Genomic DNA, 17148 nt, shown 5'->3' on the forward strand with positions numbered 1-17148 from the left:
AGATTCATTCTAGCTCCCCACCTGAGCATTCTAGAGCTAATTTGCCCATAAAGGCAGAGGAACCAGAATTCTCAAATGGGGATAATTTGTAATAGAGGGTTGAATCTCTGGATTGGGATAATGAACCCCAGTTCCTCCAAGCCCTGACTGTTAAAACTACTGCAGATCTTTCATTAAGACCCAAACAGTCATCCATCTGGATCATACACCTTTCAACCTCTTAAAATGCAAAATCTCATAGTGCCAGGAGAGAAACCCTCACCTTAAGTGAGTAAAGGAGAAATGAAAAAACAAAACAAAACAAAAAACCCAAAACAAAACCGAACCATGTATTGAGTGACCGCTATGTGCATTTGATTCCTAATCTTCGGTAAGATTCTGAAAAGTAGTAGTTATTTATCATGGCTCCATATTGCAGTTGAGGAATTTGAGGCTCAGAGATGTTCCTTAAGTTTCTTATGGTTACACAATGATTCTAACCTAGGTCTCATTGGTTCTGGAACCTATGCTTGTTCTCATACCCCATGCTTTTTTGGAGGCCATACGGATGGTTATACTGGAGGTTATATCAGTGATTACGCTACCATAGTCCCTTTGGGTTCCCCAGTCATCATGGCCTTTGGAAGTTGGTTCAAATTCCACATCTGAAAGCAAGAAAAAGAATAGAGAAGACAGAGGACCCTCCATTCATGTGGCTTAGGTGGGTTTTCACAAAACGTGAAAAGGATCCTGTGTCATCCTGGACCCACATCTGAGAGTCATCCTTACCTCCCCCATTCTCTCCTACCTTGTATCCGATCCATCAGCAAGTTCAGTTAGCTCTGCCTCCAAATATATTCCAACCCATCTACTTCTCACCTTCTTCTTCATTATCACCCTAGTCTAAGCCACCATCATCTCATTTGTTTTATAACAGTAGCCTCCTGACTGGTCTCCCTGTTTCTTCTATCCTTGCTCTCCTCTGCAATCCATTCTCTACACGATAACTAAAGTTATGTTTTAAAATCATAAATCAGATCTTGTCATTCTTCTGCTTTTAGCCCTCCAACGACTCCCTAGTGCACTTGGAATAAAATCCATACTCCTCACCTTGCTCTGCAGGGCTCTTTGTGATTGGCTCCTACCCATCTCTGTAACATGCTCCCTCTTCATTGGCCCTCCTGCTGTGCCTCACACACTTCTCATTTCTTCTCCAGGCCTTTGCACTTGGCTTACCCCTCTACCCTCAGGTCCTTATGATATTTACTCCCTCTTATTTCTTAGATCTCAGCTCAAATGTCAACTCCTCAGAGAAGTGAGGAGCCACCTTAGCTAAGCACCCCAACCTCAGTCACTCCCTACCTCTTTGTCAATCTTCTTTATACCCCTTATCAATATCCAGAATTATCCTATGTATATGTTTAGGTGCACATTATCCGTCCTTCTTCATAAAATATCAGTTCTTTGAGGGCAGAGACTGTGTTCATCTTGTTTACTATTGAACCCCTTGTGCCCAGCCCAGGACCTCAGATATAGCTGTCCAACACCTATGTGTCAACTGAATGGATAATGAATGAATATATAGATGACCCACATGGTACAGAAGTGAATGGAGATGGATGTGCAAAGCTGAGGAAGGGCTGAACTTCATTTACCCATCTTCTGGATCCTACAACTGGAGGAGCTGACTGGGTGGGTTCCCAGTATGGAAACAGGAAGAAAGAAGTTTCCCCAAAGACCCAAAAAGGGTATGAAGTCTTTAAGTGGATTCTGAAGACCAGATACAGGATCAAATTGGGGTGGAGAATCAGGTTTATGCCTTGGAGAGTGATTTTTATTTGTTCTTGTTGGGTCTGAAGCCTTCTCTTGGTTATAAACAAAAGGGTGATAAAGGAAAAAGCACAACAAATCACAAGATATCTAAATTATAAAATCTTTTTTGAAAAGTGTAGTCAGTCCTGCTTGTGAAGAAAGGTATTGTGTTAATGGCTTTGACTCTGGAGCCCAATTTCCCTGGGCTGGACTCTGGCTCCATTGCTTACTAGCTGTGTGATATGGGGCAAATCACTTAGCTTCTCTGTTCCTCAGTTTCCTCATCTGTGGAATAGAGATAAAAGTAGTATGCCTGTTTTATAGAGTGGTGATGAAGGATTGCTCTAGTTTGTTTTATTTGTATTGGAGTTTGGTATAGCAGAGGAAAAGGGGAGCTGAGTATGTTCGGGGATGCGAGTGGGGAAGATGATGGTACAAACTGAATACAAAGGGAAAAGATGAGATTCGTCTTTTAAGATCTGATTTTCTCCTTTAAGAGCTCTTTTTTTACCTGTCAATGTAGAAGACAGCTCTGAAGTTAGAGGGCCTGGCTTAGAGTCTTAGTCACATTGCTGACCAGCTCAGTCATGGCAGGAAGGAACACTCAGCCTCTTTGATCCTCAGTCTTCTCATTTGTAAAATGGGCCATAATTGTGCCTGCTTCATAGGGTTGCCTGGAGCATTTGAGGAGATGATATTTGGGAACCTGGATAGCATCCAGCTTTCTGGTAGTTAGCTGCTATTGCTGGGTCTTGTTTGGAACCTATTTTCTTTACTTTTTACAAAGAGAAATGTCTCTTTGAGCAGGTGAAAGTGAGACCATTTTGTTGGACCTTGAGATAGAATAGGAAGGTGAGAGTTAACTTCTGGGAGGAAGGTATAAATAACTATGTGCTTGGAGTCATTAAAGGGTCTTCTAGGGGCACCTGGGTGGCTCAGTGGTTGAGTGTCTGCCTTTGGCTCAGGTCGTGATCCCTGGGTCCTGGGATCGAGTCCCACATCAGGCTCCCTCACAGGGAGCTTGCTTCCCCCTCTGCCTGTGTCTCTGCTTCTCTCTCTGTGTCTCTCGTGAATAAATAAATGAAATCTTAAAAAAAAAAAATCTAATCCCACGGCTGGGGCTGGCCCAGTTTCAGATAGAGCTGGTTCCCAGAGGCCTTATCTGGGCCACTGTGGTTGCTTTCACCCTTCAGAGGAACTATCCTTTACATAATGGAAGTGTTCTACAAAGACATGTCTCCATCCTGCAATGGTCAATGTCACCAGGTATTAAATGCAGTACTGGAATGTGACATTAAGATAATTCTCCTGGTGAATCCTTTTGTTAAGTTAATGATTACCCCCTAATCTGTAGCATTAAAAAATTTACTGAGTCTTTTTAGGTGCCTGACATTGCGCTATGCATTGCAATGATCCATGTGAAACATGTCATCTTGTTGCATTCTCAGAATAGCACTAGGAGGCAGACCCCATTTTACAGGTGGAGAAACTAAGAGAGGGGAAGTCACACAGCTGATGAGTGTCAGAGCCCACCATCCAGATTTGTACCTGGATCTGAATTTCTGGCCACAGTGCTAATCAATCTCTCTCTCTCTCTCTCTCTCTCTCTCTCTCTCTCTCTCGGAAAATTTAAAAGAAAAAATGTCACCATATAATATGGGCTGCCCATGCAAATCTTCTGTGAAGAAGTGATGCACAAATGTTAGCTGTGAACAGAGCAGCATTTCTTTCAGTGTGGTCCCCCTGTTGGTGCATCTCATTGACACATAGTCAAAAAGATCCTCTGATGAAATTGAAGTGGGGTGGAGTCTCCCTTTCTCTGAGTAACACCAAGGAGGCTTTCCTTTTCCTCTTCTTGGGTTCTTCACTCTTTGGCTGACTCTGGAGACCACCATTTCCTACCCAGCACTCTGGTGTTGCTTTGTCTTTATCAGAGACTGCAGGAGCTGGTAAGCTTGGCAGAGGGGGGTTGAGCTGTATTCATCTGTTTCTCCTTACCCACCCCTCCTTACAGTTGTCTTATATCAGATGGTTTTGATACAGGTGTTTTGAATGAGTGAATGAACAGCCAGGTGACCCTGTAGTGTCTTGTTCCTAATTATCTGTAACCATCCCTAATTATAATTCACCTGCTGATAGGTCCACCTAGAGCAGGCTTTATTATAATAGAGCAGCACTATTAACATTTTGGGCCAGATAATTCTTTGTTGTGGGAAGCTGTCCTGTGCACAGAAGGATGTGGGGCAGCACCCTCTGCCTCTCTTCCCCATGTGACAGTAGTAACACCTCCTCCCAGTTGTGGCAACCCAAAGCATTTCTAGGTGTGGCCAAATGTCCCCTGGGGTACAACATTACCCCTGCTTAAGAATCACTGATCTAGAGTCAGATCTGTCAAACTACCTCTAGCCCTTGGAAGCCTAGGGATTCCAGAACCTGACCTGTACTTTGAACAACATACAGTAATACTGAGATCTTACTCTGGGATAGAGTCTGTGCAGCATCTGGGAGGTGGCATTTATTTTTTATTTTTAAAAATATTTTATTTTGTTTAAATTCAATTTGCCAGCATATATTATAACACCCAGTGCTGCTCATCACATCCTGTGCCCTCCTTAATGCCCATCACCCAGTCACCCCATCCCCGCACCCACCTCCCCTTCTGCAACCCTTTGTTCCCAGAGTAAGGAGTCTCTCATGGTCTGTCTTCCTTTCTAACTTTTCCTCACTCAGTTTCACCCCCTTCCCTTGGAGTCCCTTTCGCTATTTCTTAAATTCCACACGTGAGTGAGTGAAACCATATGATAATTGTCTTCCTGGGAGGTGGTGCTTATAGAGGTAAATCATCTACATCTGCAGAGTGCCTCGTTTCACTGTATGGGTTGCCTACTGTGTGCCATGCAGTGTGCGGGAGGCCAAGTCTGCAGTTGCCTCAGTGAATGAGGAGCATCCTTCTCCCAACCCCCAAACTCCTCACAGCTTGGCAGGGGAGACTCACCATAAACTTGAATTTCCATGCAATGTCTATGCATTACTTGAAACATCAAAGGAGAAAACTACAGACTTGCTGGGTTGTTCGTTCATTCATTCCTTCCTCCAAAGCCATCAAGCCCGGTGTGTTTGCTTTCCTTACTTAACGGCTCACTGTCCTCATTTGCAAACCAGGAAAAATAATAATGATAAAAGAAACGAATAAGCTCATGGAGTTGTGAGGATTAAATGAGATGATAAATGCAAAGTGCTTTGTACAGTGCCTGGCACAAGGTAAGTGCCCAATTAATGATGGTTGCTATTAATTATTAGTGATGAAATATGGAGTAGTCATAAGAACAGCACAGATTTGTTGAATAATTGTTTGAAGTACATGCATGAAAGTGCCTTGTCTACAAAAGGTAATCAATAAATATTTACATAATAGAATCATGCCCTTATTAAGGGAAATAAGGAGTTATCCCTCAGAATAAAGGAGGAGGGTGTAAGCTCTCTTTCCTGGACCAGGTCCCCAGGGCTAGAGATGTGTTCTGTTCAGAGTCCAATCTTTTTATTTTTCTAAAGCCTGCAGATATTTCTACTCTTTCTGCATTTTCTCTCCCCTGCTTCCCACTACTGTCAACCTGGGTTTCTGTTTCTAACCTCCCTTTTTGGGAAGCCCTGTTTATATCAGTCAGGGCTGATTTTGTATCTCAAGGGCTATATGGTGCATCTGGGGACATGATGGCTGACCGTACAGGTGCAGTGTGCAATAGGCATTGAACACATAGACCAGGGATACTGCTAAACATCCTACAATGCACAAGACCATTTCCTCCAACTCCAGAATTATTCAAAATCTCAGTAGTGTAGAGGTAGAGAAACCCTGCCTTATATTCTATGGTTGGTAGGAAGCCCCCATTCCACTGCCTGGGATTAAGGCCCAAACACCCAGGCCCTTTCACTAAAGCCTTTGCTTGTGTGTGTGTGTGTGTGTGTGTGTGTGTGTGTGTCCACACCCAGCTGGGCTTGGCCCACTCCCTCCTGAGCCAATTGATAGCCTCAGCTGGTCAGATCCCCAGGGCCAGTAGCCACATGGGCTAATCCAGAGAGCCCTCCTGGCAGGCAGGTGTTACGAAAACCTCTTGGGGCCTCTTTGCCTTTTCTACTTCTCTCTGGGAGGCTTCAGGATTTTTGAGATCTCATGAAACCAGACCTGAGAATGTGTGTGTTTTTTTTTTTTAAAGATTTTATGTATTTATTCCAGAGAGAGAGAAAAAGAGAGAGGGAGGGAGGGAGAGAGAGAGAGAGAGAGAGAGAAAGAGAGAATGCAGGGGGGAGGGACAGAGGGAGAGGAGAGAGAATCCAAGCAGATCCTGCTCTGAGCATGGAGTCTGACACAGGGCTCAATTTCACCACCATGAGATCATGACCTGAGACGAAGCCACGTCCTACACTTAACTAACTGGGCCACCCAGGTGACCTGAGAAGGTCTTTGTTTTTAAAGATACCGTTGGGTTTCTCTCAGGAAGGAGGTAATCCAGCTATTGCACACAAGTCTCCATGAGGCCATGACCCTGTGGAATCTCCAGGTGGGGTTGGGGCACAGGTGACCAGGTGGTCTTGGGGCCAGATGATTGGGAGCTCTGAGGGGCACCAGAAGTTCTGTGGTCTAAAAGGTCTCCCAGCCTGCTTTGTTTTAGTCCAAGTTATTTCTACCATTATCATTACTTCTTGGGGGTCTCTTGAAAACAGCAGCCACAGCAGCTTACCTGATGATCGCATGTGCTGGAAACTGTGCAAAGCGCTTCCTGTGCGTCTCTGAGGTAGGTGCTACTATTCTACCCATTTTGCAAAGATAAGGAAACTGTGGGTGCAGAGACGTTGAGCAACTTTTCCTGGATTTCACAACCTCCCACTTGCAAAGCCAAGATGGCATCTGGAACTGTCTGATGCTAACTCAGCTGCACACTCTGCCAACAGGGATGCTTTTGTCTGATGGACCTCAGGTTGCTTAACTCTGCCACTGGTTGCTGTGTGAGCTTGGTGGCATCACTCTACCTCTCTGGGCATCAGTCTGTGACATGGAGCCAGTGTGTCAGCTACCCCAACCCTGCATGGTCTTGATTGGAGTGTGTTTGTTGGAACTGATTATTCTCCACTGTGGATAGCGGCAGCCTTTTCCTGGGCTCTGATCTCAACGAAGTTCAAGAGGAGACAGGAGAAAGTAGCAGGGTGCCCCACCCCCTTATTTGATGAGAGAAGTGATTCTTTTCATGTGAATTCTGATTGCCTAGACCGCAAGTCCTTCCTTCTATCATTACTACCACTTTACAGACATCTGAGGCCCGGAACAGATGGCTGCCTTAGTATTTCCTACGTGGTAGGAGAAAGGGTTGGGATAGAAATCCAGATTTCCAGAGGGCAATCCAGGGCCATGAGCATTATTCAGTCAATGACTTGTTTCTCCCCTCCTCCAATGATTTCTCCTTTCCACCTCATCGAAGGGTCAAAATGAATCAGCAGACACTGATTGAGCCCCCTCCATGATCAAGGCACTTTGTGAGGGACTGGGGAGCAGAAAGATGAATCAGACTCAGCTCTTGCCCCAGGAGTTCAGTTGGAGAAGATTAAATATGAAACCAGGAAAGGATATGAAATGCCCCGAGAAGGAAGAGTCTGCGGTGGCTGGGCTCATCGGTGTAGATAAATAGAATGGCTGTTGATTGTACATGTTCCCCGGAGAAATCCAGAAGTGGGGGAGAGGAGGAATTCTAGGTTCTGCTCCAAGCACCTTCCTAGCTGTAAGGCTGTGGGCAAGTCCCTTTACTCTTCCACACTGTTCATGGCTTTTCTCATCTAAGACCCTCTGGGTCCTCAGAGGCCAACTTTGGAGAGTATAGAGGGGGAAGAGGAGCCAATGTTGGAGACAAGACACCCTCAGGAGCAAGAGGTCTGGTTCTGCCTTTGGATTTGCTGTGTGGCCTCGGAAAAGTCCCTGAACCTCTCTGTTGAGTCTCTTAATCTTTGAATTGGGAATTATGTGTCCCCAGCCTCATTTACATTGGCCAGAGCCTCCTGGAGAACAATGTTGGAGCTATCTGAAATATAATGATTAATATTTGGCAGACATACAGTTCTGTTTCTTTCTGAGGACAAACTATTCACGAAGAGGGGAGGCTAACCAGAGAACGAATCTTCTCCAGAAATAGGGAGCCCAGGTGGGAGTCGCCTGGGAGGGCTTAGTGGAATTGGTCCATGGGAAGTTAGAGTTGCTCTGTATACCCTGTTCTCACCTGGGGCTTGGACTGAGGAGAGATGGAAACCTCTCCAACAAACAAGTAGATGTCCCTTGAGACTGAGCGTATTTGTACAGGTCTGGAGAGAGAAGTCAGCAATGGGTCAATCAACAAACATCTATTAAGAGAAAAGCATGTGACAGGTCTTGTGGGCAGTTTGCTGTGGGTGCAAAGATCCTGAGGGATCTCATAGCTTCTTCAAGGATCTTGCAGTTTAAGGAGAGGACACAAAACCTGGCTCCCAGGGATCCCTGGGTGGCGCAGCGGTTTGGTGCCTGCCTTTGGCCCAGGGCGCGATCCTAGAGACCTGGGATCGAATCCCACGTCGGGCTCCCAGTGCATGGAGCCTGCTTCTCCCTCTGCCCTGTGTCTCTGCCTCTCTCTCTCTTGGTGTGTGACTATCGTAGATTAAAATAAATAAAGATTAAAAAAAAACAAAAAAACCCTGGCTCCTGGATGTCAGTTTCGTTTATCCAGCTACCCACCAAACAGACTCCCGGGGGGTCTACTGACCCCTCAAACTCAGCATGATCAGTGACCTTCTTTTCCCCCTCCGGCCTGTTGCCCCTCTGGCCACCACCTCCCACCCAGCTGCCCAAGCGGGAAACCACACTGGCTCCTTCTCTTGCTCCCCTCAACCCCTCCCAAATCTCACCCGATCACTAACCTGCCTGTGGTCACACCCTAATTCAGGCCAGGCCACCTCTTGCCAGGCACTCAGCACCCACCTGTTTTCCAATTCATTCCCCATGGCCCAGCCAGAGTGATTTTACTATAGAACACAACCGACGTGGTGATTCCCATGCTTAAAACCTTCCAGAAGATTCCCTATTGCTGCCAGGACAAAATGCAATGCCTTAGTTGGTTTCCAAGCCCCTGTTGGCTCCATCCCCCAACCTGCTTATTTCCTCTCTTGCCTCCTCCCTCCTACAGTCCAACTGGCTTGAGCTTTGACTGGATTTACCAACTACTCCTGCCTTCTGAGCCTGTTTCTTTCAGTTTGACTCTTCCTCCCCAATTTCCACCTGCTTTTCTTACTTTTCTGGCACCACTTAGACATGTTTTCTCGGGAAACCTTCATACTCCTCCTGGTCCCTTACCTATTCCCCCCACAGGAGCTCTGGGCTCATTGACGGCTGGGGCTTGTCCTAGCATCCAGCCCTGTGTGTGGCTCATAGTGGATGCTCAATACATAACTGCTGAATGCATGGATGCAGAGCATGGACGACCAGGGATCATTAGGTATTATTAGGAGGTGGGGAATCTGAAGATTTGGGGAGAAATTTTTTTTTGGTCTAGCTTTATTTTAATACAATTGATGTATAATAAACTACATATTTAAAGCGTACAATTTGATGCATTCTGGCATATGTATTCACCTGTATAAACCATCATCACAGTTAAGATAGTGAGCATAACCATCAGCCTTAAAAGTCACTTCACGTCCTTTGGTATCTCTTCTTACACCCCCACCCAACCCCATATACAGGCATCTAGGGCTCTGCAGGGCTCTGCTTTTTGTCACTAGGGATGAGTTTGCATTTTCTAAAATTTTACATAAATGGAGTCATACAGTATGTATTCTTTTGTGTCTGGCTTCTTTCATTCAGCATACAGGGGTGCTGAAGGATGGGGTATGACTCAAAGAAGAAGCAGAGGGCATTCTAGGGTAAAAGACTAGTGTGAACAAAAATCTAAAGGCGGAAAAATGCAAGGTAACCAGACTAGGCTGGATCAAGGATCACTCACTCACTCAATTCATCAAATATTGAGCTCCAGCTTTGTGCTAGGCACTGCTCTAAGGATGCGGCTGGAAAGGAGTGTGGGGTCTTCTGTTTGCTCCCCTAGGTTTATTCCCCACCTTTCTCCACCTGCTCTATGTCCCGGGATGCTGACCTATATGGAACATCCATGGCCTCTCTTCCCTTTGACTTCTGCTTGGGTTTGGCCAAAGGGGATTCCAGTGGGAGGTCAGATACAGGGTGGGGGGTTGGTCAGCTATTCCCCTAGCCCCCTCCTTGGAGCCACAGCTCCTGCTGAGAGACCATTTCTACTGCTTGATAAGCCACCCTTCCAGGTGCTTCTCTGGGAATATTGACCAAAGCGGATACTCTCTGCTTGAAGGCTTGCTGAAAAGCACTAGAAAATGACCTGCTGTGGGGATGGGTTGTTTTCTGGAGTCCTTTCCTGTTACCATATTGGGAGTCTCCTTGGATGACACTAGAAGCTCATGCCTCCCCCCCCCGCCCCAGGAAGATTTTTTGTGAAAAACCTTCTAATTTGATTTACCCCAAGGTTTTCTTATAGAGAAACTGGGTCTTCAGGGTTCCCAGAAACTGAGCTCCTAGATCCCCTGCAAGAATAATTTCTAAATGATCAGAAAGAGATTTTTGTCTTTTTTTTTTTAAGATTTTATTTATTTATTCATGAGAGAGAGAGGTGGGGAGAGAGAGAGAGAGAGGCAGAGACACAGGCGGAGGGAGAAGCAGGCTCAATGCAGGGAGCCCAATGTGGGACTCGATCCTGGGACTCCAGGATCATGCCCCGGGCTGAAGGCAGGCGCCAAACTGCTGAGCCACCCAGGGATCCCAGAAAGAGATTTTTGAATGTATACCCATCCTGTTCTGATCAGTATTCTTCTCCCAACAACACAGCCAAGACTTGATGCTGAAAATTCCTAAACTGAAAGCACCTAAATGGAAAGTTCTGTCTTTCGCATAAGCATGAGTCTGATTGTTTGGGCTGATCTGAGGTTTGTCATAAAGTCGGTCCTACAGGGTCTGTGACTGCCTCCATCCCACTCCCCCACCCCCCAGCCCCGGTGGACCTAATGAAACAGGACATACATACATAAAGTTTTTGCTTTTCTCCTCTGGAACCAAACTACAAGCACCGTGAAGAAAGGTTTCTGCATTTTTGGTGACTTCCACTCATTACTGACTATCTTTCTAGACCACAAAAACCCGTTTTTATTTGGTGGAGAGGTGGTGCCAGGAGGGGGTGGGGAGGGAGAGCTCCTACAAATGACTCCTGCTTTGGAGAGGGTTGCTTCTTAAATACTCTTCTCTCTGATTATGGAAGGAATCCAAGCTCACAGTGGAACATTTTGGAGATGAAGCCGGATGTCAGAAATAATAAATGGGAAGTATCTAATCCAGAACAAGGATTACTTCAATTAAATCCTGGTCCTCCCCTAGGAGAAGTGAAAGTAAGAAATGGGACTTGCAGAAAGGCTTCAGGTACAACCTGAAGACCTGAGGCTTTTGAGGGTCTATGGTTTGATGGAGGAATTAGGTCTGTTCAGAGGGGGCTTGTGGGTCGAATAGGGGCCAGTTGGTGGAAGCTCTGGGGGTGGGGGGCAGACTCCGCATCTGTAGAAGATCAGTCTTGCCAACCATTAGGGCTGTTGCAAACGGGAAAGAGCCTCCCCACCACTGGGGTATGCAAGAAAAGTTTGATGGGATGTAAAAGGCATTACGTGAATGACCCAACCAGGTCACTGATTCCCAGACACCTGTAAATCACCCAGGCACTTGTGGGAAAACACAGATTCATTCATTCGCGGTTGCAACTTATGTTTATTGAGCACCTACTATGTGCCAGGCCTCGGTTGAGGTGACAAGGCCACCACAGCGACAGGACAGACAAGGTCCTGGTTATCATGTAGCTCATGTCCTAGTCAGGGTGACAGACAACGAAACATAAGTAAAGTACCTTTGTGTGGTACCTGCGCTGCAGAGTTAATCAACTCAGGTAATTGATGGAAAGGGACAGGGCCTGGGGACCTGCTTTAGATGTGGGCCTCATGAAGTGACATTTCAGTGGAGCCAGGGGAAGATCCAGGGAGAGAGTGTTCCTGATAGAAGAAATGGGAAGTGCTGGGGTGGGAGGTTGGCAGAAGAGAAGTGTGTGGTCCAGCCAGATGGCATGCGCCCGGTGGGAACCTGGATAAAATCCACCTGCACGGGAATCCTCAGAAACCCTGGGAATGGTGGGGCCAGAGAGTTCACTTTTCCAATCCATGTTCCGGGTAAGCCTGATGGGCAGCCAGCTTTGAGGGTCGCCAGACAAGAGGCGTTTGGATGACCTCCTCCTGCCAGCTGTATTTCTCGTCCTCACTACCCCTGTCCCCAGGGCAGCCCACAGTCTCTGGACCAAGGCGGGGAGAAAGCAAGGGGAAATCTGAGTATGCCCCTTGTGCTCTTCTCATCCTCCATCCCCTTTGCTATTCCCTAGAAGGAAGACGTTTAGAATTAGGGAGTGGGTCGTGAAAGTAATAATGGAGTGGACTGGTGACCTAGTGGGCACAGCCCCTCCTGGCTGGGAGCTCTAGAAACCCTTTCCTGCAGACCTGAAATGGGCAAAGTGGTTCTCTTTGTGGGGGAGGGTCTGGACAGGGGGTGGCAGGCAGGAGACAAGGTGCAAAGTGAAAAAAGAGGGGCCCTTAACAATTATTAAGAATTTTAAAAGAATTTGGGGATGGGGACACCTGGGTGGCTCAGCAGTTGAGCGCCTGCCTTCGGCCCAGGGTGTGATCCCAGGAGACCTAAGGATGGAGTCCCACCTCGGGCTCCCTGCAGAGAGCCCGCTTCTCTCTCTGCCAATGTCTCTGCCTCTCTCTGTGTCTCTAGTGAATAAATAAATAAAATTTATTTAAAAAAAGAATTTTGGGATGCCTGGGTGGCTCAGTGGTTGAGCATCTGCCTTTGGCTCTCAAGTCATGATCCTGGGGTCCTAGGATGGAGTCCTACATCAGGCTCCCCACAGGGAGCCTGCTTCTCCTTCTGCCTATGTCTCTGCCTCTTTGTGTCTCTCATGAATAAATAAAAAAAGAAGTTTTTTGAGAATTTCAAGATGGTGACAGCAGAGGATTAAAGCAAGTGGGGAGCCCCGTGGGACTTCCAGTTTGCACACCCATGAAACCCATCCTGGAGAGAAGAGAGAGATGAGGAGGAAATGGGAAAAGAGGCAAAGGGGAAAGGCAAGGGAAAGAGGAGCTGAGAGTAAAAAAGAGGAGGAGGAGGGAGGAATCCTGGGGCTGGGAATCCATGGCTTCCCCGCAGTGACCTCTGCTAAGTAAAGTTAGGGAGGATTTTCTGCTACCAGATAAGCACTTTCTGCACCCAGATAAGCCCTTCCCCCACCTGAGCCGATGAATCCTCCCAACAACCCCTGGGGGTAGGTGCTGTCATGACTCTGGCTCAGCAGCTGAGGAAACAAGCCCAGAGAGATGAGGTCACCAACCCAAGGTCACACAGCTGGGAGGGCCGAACTGGAACCTGAACTCTCAGCTGGCGAGTCTACAGTCTGCCCTGGAAGCCCCCATAGGACGTTTCAGCCACAGGGAAGGGTGCGGGGGCCACAGCCCTAGGTTTGCGCTACCAGTGGTGTCCTAGCCACTGTGGTCTCTCGCCTGGACAAAGAGTGTGGCCATCCCACTGGTCTCCCTGCTGCCATCCTTGCCCTTCCACGTTTTTCTTTTTTCTTTTTTTCTTTACTGTGGTAAAATAAATCTCTTGTAAAACTTGCTACTTTCAGTGTTTCTCAGCATACGGTTCCGTGTCCTCTGGTGCATTCAGTGTTGTGCAACCATCACACCATCTCATTCCATGACGTCTTCACCCCAAACCTTGCCTCTTAAGAAATAACTCCCCACTCCCCCTCTCCCAGCTCCTGGAAGCCCCCTGTCTACTTTCTATCTCTCTGAAGTTGACTATTTTAGATATTTTATGGTGAGGGGGCCCTCACATGGCATATGCCCCTTTGTGCCTGGCTTCTTTCACTCAGTGTCCTGTTTTTCAGGTGCATCCATGTTGTGGCATGTGTCAGTGCTTCTTCACTCCTTTTCATGAGTGCATAGGATTCACTACATCGGTCTCCCCATCTGTGGGTGGATGGTGAGGGGCTTTCCACCTGGGGCTGCTGTGAGGAGTGTTGCTGTGAGCATGTACACTCAGGAGTCTGCTTAGATCCTGTTTCCAATTCTTTTGATCATCTACCCAGGAAATCGTGATGTCTTTTCCGTAGATCAGATCATATCACTTCTCTTCTGTGAGTTCTCGGTACTGTTGACTCCTACCACATTGGAATAAAACCCAAGCTGCCCACATGACCAGCTCCTTCACACCCCACTGCCCTCCTTCCTCATCCCTCTCTCAATCCTTCTGCCCCTGTGACCAAGGCCTTCCCGCTGACCTACAAACTCCCCCACACTCTGTGCCCTGGAGCCTTTGCACTGGCCACTCTGTCCACTTGTGAATGGGGCTCATCTCATTCACTCAGGCCCCAGCTCAAATGTCAACTTTCCCAAGAGATCCTGCCTGACACCCTGTCTTGAACAGCCTCTGCCTCACTCCCATCCCCCCATTCCCTTGCCCAGCACTCTTTGCTTCAGAGCACTTACTACCACCTACAAATCTGTCATTAATGTATTCCTTTCTCTGAATACCATCTGTGTCACTTACTAGAATTTACCTTTAGGTCAATCCCTGTGTCTCTAGGCTTCGCCCAGTGATCAGCATTAGGTACCCACTCGTTAAGTATTAGGATGAACCATTTGAATTTGCTGACATTTGACGGGTTTTGACCTTTCAAAGATGGCCATTCCAAATGGGTCAACTGAATCAATTCAATTCATTCAATTCAATTATTGAATGAATGAATGGATGGATGGATGGATGAATGAATGAATGAATGAATGAAGTAAAATCATTCCTCTTCTCTGAACCTCTGCCTTCTCATCTGTGAGGTGGGAGCAGTCATGGCTGAGCAGGGGCAGGGATTTGGAGGCCAGCCCCCCCAGAGTGGCTGCTGCTGGCCCTCTGTGTGGGAGGGGCTGGCGGCAGGAGGTCTGCGGGAGGCCCTGCGCTGGAGGGAGATACGGGGCGGGCGGGCGTGATGAATGGATCGCAGAATAGGTCCTAGGAGGAGACAGAAAGGATGGGCATGACACTATTTAGCTGAGGGATGACCTCCTGACACTCTTCAAATAAATGCAGGCTTGTTATAGAGATGGGGAGGCAGCTGTTGCGGTAGCCGCTGCCTCTGGTTCTGGCATCAGAGAATGACACGGACTGGCATTGTGTGCGTGTGTGAGAATCTGTGTGCTTAGGAGAGAGTGCAGTCCATCTGCACTCACGGGTGTGCATCTGCGTGTGTCTCTGCATGTCTGTCTTCTTTGTGTGTCTGTGAGCCTGTCTCTGGGTGTGTGTGTGTGTGAGACTGCCTGTCTGTACTTGTGTGTGTCAGAGAATGTCTACTGATGAGTGTGTGTCTGATTGCATCTGTGTCTTGACGCGTTTCTGTCTGCCTCTGTATTTCTGTGTCTGAATGGAGACTTCTGTCTGTGTGTTTGTGTGTGTGTGTGTGTGTGTGTGTGCGCGCGCACGCGCACGTACGCGCATAAAGGTGAGAGCTGCCTGGACGCATAAAAGAAGCTTCTCTGCATCCCTCGAGCTGTTTGTTCACTGTCCATCTTAATTAAACGGTCACTGGATGAGCACCTACTATGTTCCAGGCACTGTGCTCGGTGCAGGGAGTGACCTGAGAGTAAAACCCAAACCACAACCCCCAGGAGGGCAGCACACTCTGAGCCCCCCTTGGAGTCCACCCAGCAGGCAAACGGTGTTGTGTTAACCACACTGGCAGTGATGGGTATCTCCTGTGGATGTTTTAAAATCTCATTTCTACTCCTACGAAGTGGGTACTATTATTATTCCCACTTTGCTTCTAGGGAAGCTTTGGTACAGAGGGGACTCACTAGCCCAATGTCACACAGCAAGCTGGTGGTGAGATGAGGGAGTTGGTCAAACCCAAGAGGCTGGACTCTAGAATTCACATTCTTTTTTTTTTTTTTCATTTTTTTCACATTCTTTTTTATTCACAATCAAGATCTTTGTGGATTAACAGTAAGAGCAACCATTTGGGAGAATTGTTTTTTCCCAAAATTTCCAAATATCTCTTGATTTGGACAGTTAAAAAAATAACCTTGAACTGGCCCCCAAAGCTATACACAACTGCCCCTAGGGCTGTGTGGGTGCCCACAGCCACAAGATCCCCCTTTCTGTGGGCACCGTGGGGACCTGTGAGGCTGGAGCGTCCAGGAAAAGGACCCCCACTTAGGGGGATGCTAGGCAGCATCCCTGACGGAGGACGCTGGGGTGGAGCACCAGGACGGAAAAAAGTCAAGGTGACCTTTGGAGAAGGAGGGCCAGTCCTGAGCAGGTGCTTAGGCTGGATGGGTTTAATCAGGTGGGGGCTGACGGGAATTTCAACTCACAAGAGGGCCTGCTTCACAGAGAGAGTGGTCTGAGGATGACCTGGATGCAGTTACTTGGGATACTGGTTAAAGTTGCAGATTCCTGGGCCCACGTAGGCCCACAGAAACAGACTTTCTGAAGGGGGCCCCAGGAATCTGTATTAACCTGTATTTTAACAAAGGCTCCAGGTGATTTTTTTTTTTTTAAGATTTTATCCATTTATTCATTAGAGACACACAGAAAGAGAGGCAGAGAGAGAGGCAGGCTCCATGCAGGGAGCCCGACGTGGGACTCGATCCCGGGACTCCAGGATCACGCCCTGAGCCAAAGGCAGATGCCCAACCACTGAGCCACCCAGGCATCCTGCTCCAGGTGATTCTTACACTCTTATATTTCAGAACCACAGGTGATTTGGGGGTGCTGAGGAAACCCCGGGGAGGTTAGGTAGCACTAGATCACAGATGGCCTTAGTGTTATGCTATGTTTAGATTTTGTCCTGAGAGCCATAGGGAGCCATCAAAGGTGTTTGAGCAAGGGAGGGACCTGGCTTATTTCTCCAGTGGTGCAGGGAAGGCTGGTTGGAAGGAAATAAGACAGCAGGCAGAGAGGACCAATATAGGACAAGGGTGCAACAATTCATGTGAGAAATAATAGGGCCTGAACTTGGACAGAGAATTCTAGGGAGGAGGCACAGAGTCATTATGCACTGCATCTGTGGCATTGGAGAAATTGCGAAAGGTCTTGCCTTGTACGGAGGTCAGAGGTGGGGGACAAATGTCTTGACCTTCCAACACAGGGCTTTCTTCCAGGTTTAGATCCATACATGGAATTTC

The sequence above is a fragment of the Canis aureus genome, chromosome 27 (assembly GCF_053574225.1).
Source record: "Canis aureus isolate CA01 chromosome 27, VMU_Caureus_v.1.0, whole genome shotgun sequence".
Taxonomy (NCBI): domain Eukaryota; kingdom Metazoa; phylum Chordata; class Mammalia; order Carnivora; family Canidae; genus Canis; species Canis aureus.